Here is a 6,172-nt window from a genome sequence, read left to right on the forward strand (position 1 = left end):
TGCAGCCAATCTGCCACCTTTTGCAACAGTTGCACCTTCTGGGCTAACTTCAAGGGCAGCCCCACATCAAGCACATTGCAGTAATCATGCCAGGAGATTACCAGCACACAGACCACGGTGGTCAGGCTACTGCAGTCCAGGAACAGCAGGAGCTGTCTTACTAGCCAAAGCTGGTGAACGATACCCCTAGCCACAAGGCCACCTAGGTCTCTAAGCATCCAAGATGGATCCATAAACACCCCCAGACTATGAACCTCCTTCAGGGGAAGTACAACCCCATCAAAAGCAGGCAATCACCCAGTTATCTAGACCCAGAAACCGCTTACTCACGGGACCTCCATTTTGTCAGGATTCAGGGTCGGTTGGTCTTCAGCCAGCTCACTAGAGTCCAGGCACTGGTCCAGGGTTCTCAGGTGGGTATCATTGCCATTCTAAGAGAACAAGGTGAGCTCCAGCACCTCTTTCTATAGAAAAATAGCACTGCCTGTAGTACAACTGCCAGGGACCTGGAAGAATAACCTAATGCTATTATCTGAAAGCAGCTTTGAAAATGGGATCCGAACCACTGTAAAACAGTGCCTCTAATAGCCATCTCACATAGTCAGCTCAGAAAGATACCAAGGTCAATGGTGTCAAAAGCCGCTGAAAGATCAAGTAAGAATAGGCTTTTGATACATTGACCATGGTATCTTAAGCCAACTTTGAAAGATAGGTTATAGGGTTGTACTCCCCTGTCCTTTTCCTGATAAAGATCCATCGGGGAAGCCAAAGCTGATTGAGTCCCATAACCAGTCCTGTACCCAGACTGAAATGGGTCAAGATTATCTGTTTCATCCAAAAGTATTTACAATTGGTGCACAACAACTCTCTGAATCATCTTTTCTAAGAAGAGGATGGACAGCATGCAACTGGGTGTGAGTTGTCAAAAACCAATGGCTATTTAAGAGTTTGTTTAGTAACAAACTATAGCTGCAACAATAGGACTGCAATCTTATGTATTGCAATCTTATGTACACTTGAGAGTAAATACGCTTTTCAACATTCAGTAGTAACCCCCTAGTTCAGAATCCAAGAGAAAAGTAGATATAAGTAATAGTACAATGTCTAGAACACATGAAGACTAGTGTGCATTCAAGGTTTACTCCTAGGTAAGATGATCCTTTAGATAAGTGGAATGCTGGGTGTTTAAGGGATGTAAATGTCACAAAGAATACTAATAGGCAGCTGAGTCAAGGTCAGTTACATGCTTTGTGTGGTCTACTGTCAGAAGAGGCTGCAGCAGTAGCTTCCAAACAGTCTTCAAGGGCAGCCCAATGCAGATCACATTACAGTATCCAAAATGAGATGTTACTAAAGAATGGCTAAAATTCTGATATGAGAGAAAGGGATATAACTTGCTTGCCAGCTTAAAATGGCAAAAGGTGTACTCCTTGCCACAGCTGTCACCCGAGAAGCACCAAATCAGAGTTGAGAGTCACTCTCTGAATAAGAAGTCACTTTTTGACTGGGAATTAAACTTCTGGAAGAACAGGGAAATTCAGTCTCCCTGCATTGCTGCTCTCTGTCTTATCTGGATTCAGGGAATCTTGCTGTTTTTTATTTGATATAAATAGATGTCAACAGCATATAATGCTGCTGTCTCCACTTATGTAATACATCCCTTTGGTAAATGTATAATAATGATAAATATAATGTTAAAAAACAGAGAGGCTAAGATAGAACCGTCTGGAATCAAACAGGAAGGAAGGAACAGGGCCACTGCAAATTGGTTTATCCACTGTTGGTTTTCGGAATTCAAACGCTCAGCAGAACTTGAACTTACTGAGTCTCTGCTGGAGGAGCACACTTTTGCCCTGGATATAATCACAATGAGGCTATAAGTTTAGCAAAATAAAAAAGCTATGTTTATTATAAGAAATGCATGATAGGAAAGATCCCAGCTCTATGTGACTTCGGTAGAGATGCCTTGAGCCATGCTTGCTTTTGCAACTCAGCAGCAGAGATGCAGAAAATATTTCCTTGCTGAAGGTAAGGATAAAGAAGGAAGTAGGAAATTTGTTAAATTTGGTTTAAAAGTGTGACACTTACTTTAACAACTTCATGGTGAGTACTGGCACCTATTTTTCTAGAAAAGAAGCACTGCTTAAGAGTATCATTTTAGCACCCAAGGGAAGGACAACACAGGTTAAATCAGAAAGGACCACATAGGAAACTTGGAGGTTCCTATTTCTATGTACTCTTTCCCATGCAGACACATTAGCCTCCAGTGCAAGCTGAGTTGCATCTCAATACTTCCTACACTCCCAATTGTCTTAGCTGGTAAAAGTGTGTCAGATGCTTCTGAGTTTATAAGTTAATTAAGAAGAGCAAGCAGGTTTGCATTCTCTTAAAGGAAGAGGCACAGACAGTTCATTAGGGTAACTAATTGAAGAATATTTTACATTCTGACTGGTATGGATCTAGAAAACCTGATCCAAGAGTTTCTCGGAACTACGTAGGTCTCAGCATTCCAGGTGCCAGGGATTGGCTGAGCTGAGAAAAAGTGAAGGCAGAGAAAGATCTCTTTTCCTCCCAGTCATAATGACATAGCTGTCACCACTATTGCAGCCCCCACAGCTGCGTACGAAGGAGTTGGAGGGCTCACATGTGAGGTGCTGACAGTAGAAATCTCAGAGAGAAATATGCATATATTTCTACAAGCTTTCTGCAATGTTGCTCATAACTATTATCCCCAATCTGAATCGAGGCTTGGATGTTTACTCATCACATAGACCAACAGCTGCTGGATGCTTTCCAAACTTTTCATGTTGGTGACAGACTTTTTAAACATGCATTATTTTGTGATACAGCAATTCAGTTTTACCAGAAAACCGGAGGTTCAACTAACTCCTTTCCAGTCCCAGGAGGAGCGTGAAGAGCTTTCGCATGACATTGTAGCAGACACGCTAACATGTGACGACACACATTTGGGAAAGCTCTGCTGTAGACTTTCCAGGCATAGATAGCCAGGAAACAAGATACCATTGTGTCTAACTATTCCCCCATCACCTGCACATAGCATCCAGTGTGTTGGATTAGGGGGCTGTGTTTGTAGGGAAATGTGTAACGTCATGACATTTGTTTTATTGGATGTTAGCTAGGGAAATGCATGGGTCGGCAACGCTCATTTATTTAGCTAGGTCTTTAATTAATGTTTACTTGGGTCTTTAAAGCTGCCAGCAGTGTAGTAGCTTGGACAGGGCTCAACCAGGGGATGCTGTCTGTGAAAGTCTGAGGAACCTTCAGTACCCATCAGTTGTCTCTCAAGGGAATAATATTTCTTTCTTTCTGCTACCACAAAGAGTTTTTCCTGTCCATTATGTGGTGACAAAGCTGGGTTCCTTACTCAATTATCCTGTAATTAAGCTTAGTACCAACTAACTGAAACAATTGCATATTCCTTCCTTCCCTTCCCTCCCCTTTTTTTTTTGTTTTCCCTCCATCAAACATTAGAATGTAAGCTCAATGGGGCAGGGAGTGGGGCTCTTGCACTCTGTATAACACTATGCACAGTGATTGTTTCACGCAGATAAATCACTGTCTCTTATAACACACAATGAACTGTAAATCTGGGCCTGATTAATTATTTGGAGAGTTTATGTAAACATTAAAGTGGGAGAATGCAAACTACTGAAATTTGTAAAGTAGTCCTGTTGACCTCTAGTATCATTTATAGCAATGTCCTGAACAGTCAGTGTAAATAATTTATATAAATGAAGTTTGGCAAGAATCCTTGTCTCCATAATCTTATATACTTAATAGCATTTTCTATTATGATCATCTTGATCAATATTTATTAGTCACCATGATGTGGTTTAAAAGTGTGTTTCATTTTATTGCTTCTAAATGAAAACCTAGGAGAGAGCAGACCACAAGTCTAAAGTTCTTCCATTTCAAAATGTAGGTGCATGCTTTTTTTGAGCACTTCACTTCCTTTTTAAAATGACCTAATACATTTTCTTTAAATAGTTTTCCATTAAGAGAGATATTACAGTTAGTGTATAGTATACACATTGTATATTATATGAAATCAAGTTACAACCTGGCTATTGCCTAGATTGATTTACCTGTTTCTCTGTTTATCTTGACCTCAGCCATTAGGTGAGTTGCTGTGATTTGTTCATATAATTTCACTACAGTACTGTTTGCTAACTTTCTAGTCCATTATTCCATTATTTTGCATACAATCCTTCAGGATGTTTGTGTATGAAGGATGGGTGCATGGTGGAAGTAGGTGTGAAGGAAAGGGAAAAATAACAAACCTGTAACAGAACTGTAAGACAAGAAGCGGTGTGTGTGGTTAATTGCGAAACGGGTGCCAGAGGCAAGGAGTCTAAGAGATGGGAGTCAAGAAGATCTAGGTGCAGAGTTTTGGGCTGAAAGTGGGAATATATTAGTACAAGTTAACTGGCCACTACTGTGGTCCGCTCCTATGCAGAATTTGTTTGAAATAAACCCTACTGATAACAGTAGATAGGATGTAAGCTTCGTGCTCAACCCTATGCGTGTTTTACTTGGAAGTTCCAAGTGGAATGGTTGGGCAGTGGCAATTTTAGACTCTGGACTTAAATCACCTTATGATTCCTTGAGACACACTCAATTTAATTGCAATTTAAGAGTTCACTTATTTCTAATTGTGGAAAGTCAACCACCCTGCTGGCTCTGGAGGCCTACTTCCCCATTCTCCTGAGTGGGGTTTTGACCTTCAACTGCAGATTGACATCCTATTCCCTTTTAAAATGTGGCTCTTTTCTGTGGGGACGGGGATGTGTTCTGGGGTTGTTGTTTTTATTTTGATTATATATATTGTGGTTTTTATGTTGATCTTTTCTGTGAACTGCCCTGAGACCTCCGGGTATATGGCAGTATATAAATTCAATAAATACTACTACTACTACTACTACTACTAATAATAATAACAATCTGTGCTGATGGCACCCCTGAAGTAGCCTCTAGTCCACAAAGCAATATACAGCACCAATCTTTCTTGTCTTTAAACTACCAAGGACTTGTGTTGTTCTGTTTCGTTTCATTGCTGAAATTATTTATGAAGGACATCTTGTCTGCTGCCTATCCTGCCAAGCAGTAAACGTTTGCCCACGTTGGGCGAAAAATTCCTGCATTGCAAGGGGTCGGACTAGATGCTCATCATGGTCATAGGAGCCAAGTCCTAGGGGACCTCCCCAAATAAAATATTTGAGGGGGCTGGGCCCCCTCAAAGTTGATGGGCATTGCCATTCAAATGATGTGCAAGTGCCATGTCATATGATCAGTTATGTGGGCCAGGGCTTACCTGGGTTCCCCCGAATATTTTATTCAAGTTGGCAACCCTACTCATGGTCCCTTCCAACTCTACGATTCAGGTTGCCTGGGCGGGCCCTGCCATCCAAAGCACAAACTGTAGAGAAGTGAGCAAAAATGTATAAATCTAAATTAAATGCTGGAAATGTAAAGAGAAAGAAGGTTCTTTTTATCATATGTGGTGGTCTTGTAGTAAAGTTAGGGCTTACTGGGAAATGATATATAAGAAAATTAAAAGGATGTTTAAAATAATATTTGTAAAAAAACCAGAAGCCTTTGGGCTGGGGAATTATAGGGACAGAATTAAAGGGACACAGGTGGCGCTGTGCTCTAAACCACGGAGCCTAGGGCTTGCCGATCAGAAGGTTGGCAGTTCGAATCCCTGTGAAGGGGTGAACTCCCATGCTCCTGTCAACCCTAGCAGTTTGAAAGCATGTCAAAGTGCAAGTAGATAAATGAGGAAAAGTGAGCAAAAAAAATCATATAAATAAGATAAAATCTAATGGCAAAATCATATGTGGTGGGATTGCAAGATTATCAATTTTGGGGGGGGAAATGATAGCGGCTTAGTCATGCTGGCCACATGACCCGGAAAAACTGTCTGTGGACAAACATTGGCACCCTTGGCCAGTAAAGCAAGATGAGCGCTGCAATGCCAGAGTCGTTCGCAACTGGACTTAACTGTCAGGGGTCCTTTACCTTTACCTTTTTTATTGGGACAGAACTACCGAAACTGTATAGAAACTTATTCATGTATGCAACTACAGCGGCAAGAATGTTACTTGCCCCAAAATGGAAAGAAGCAGAAGTCCCAGCAAAGGAAGAATGGATA

Source organism: Podarcis erhardii, assembly GCF_964252035.2.
Source record: "Podarcis erhardii genome assembly, chromosome: 6".
Classification (NCBI taxonomy): Eukaryota; Metazoa; Chordata; class Lepidosauria; order Squamata; family Lacertidae; genus Podarcis; species Podarcis erhardii.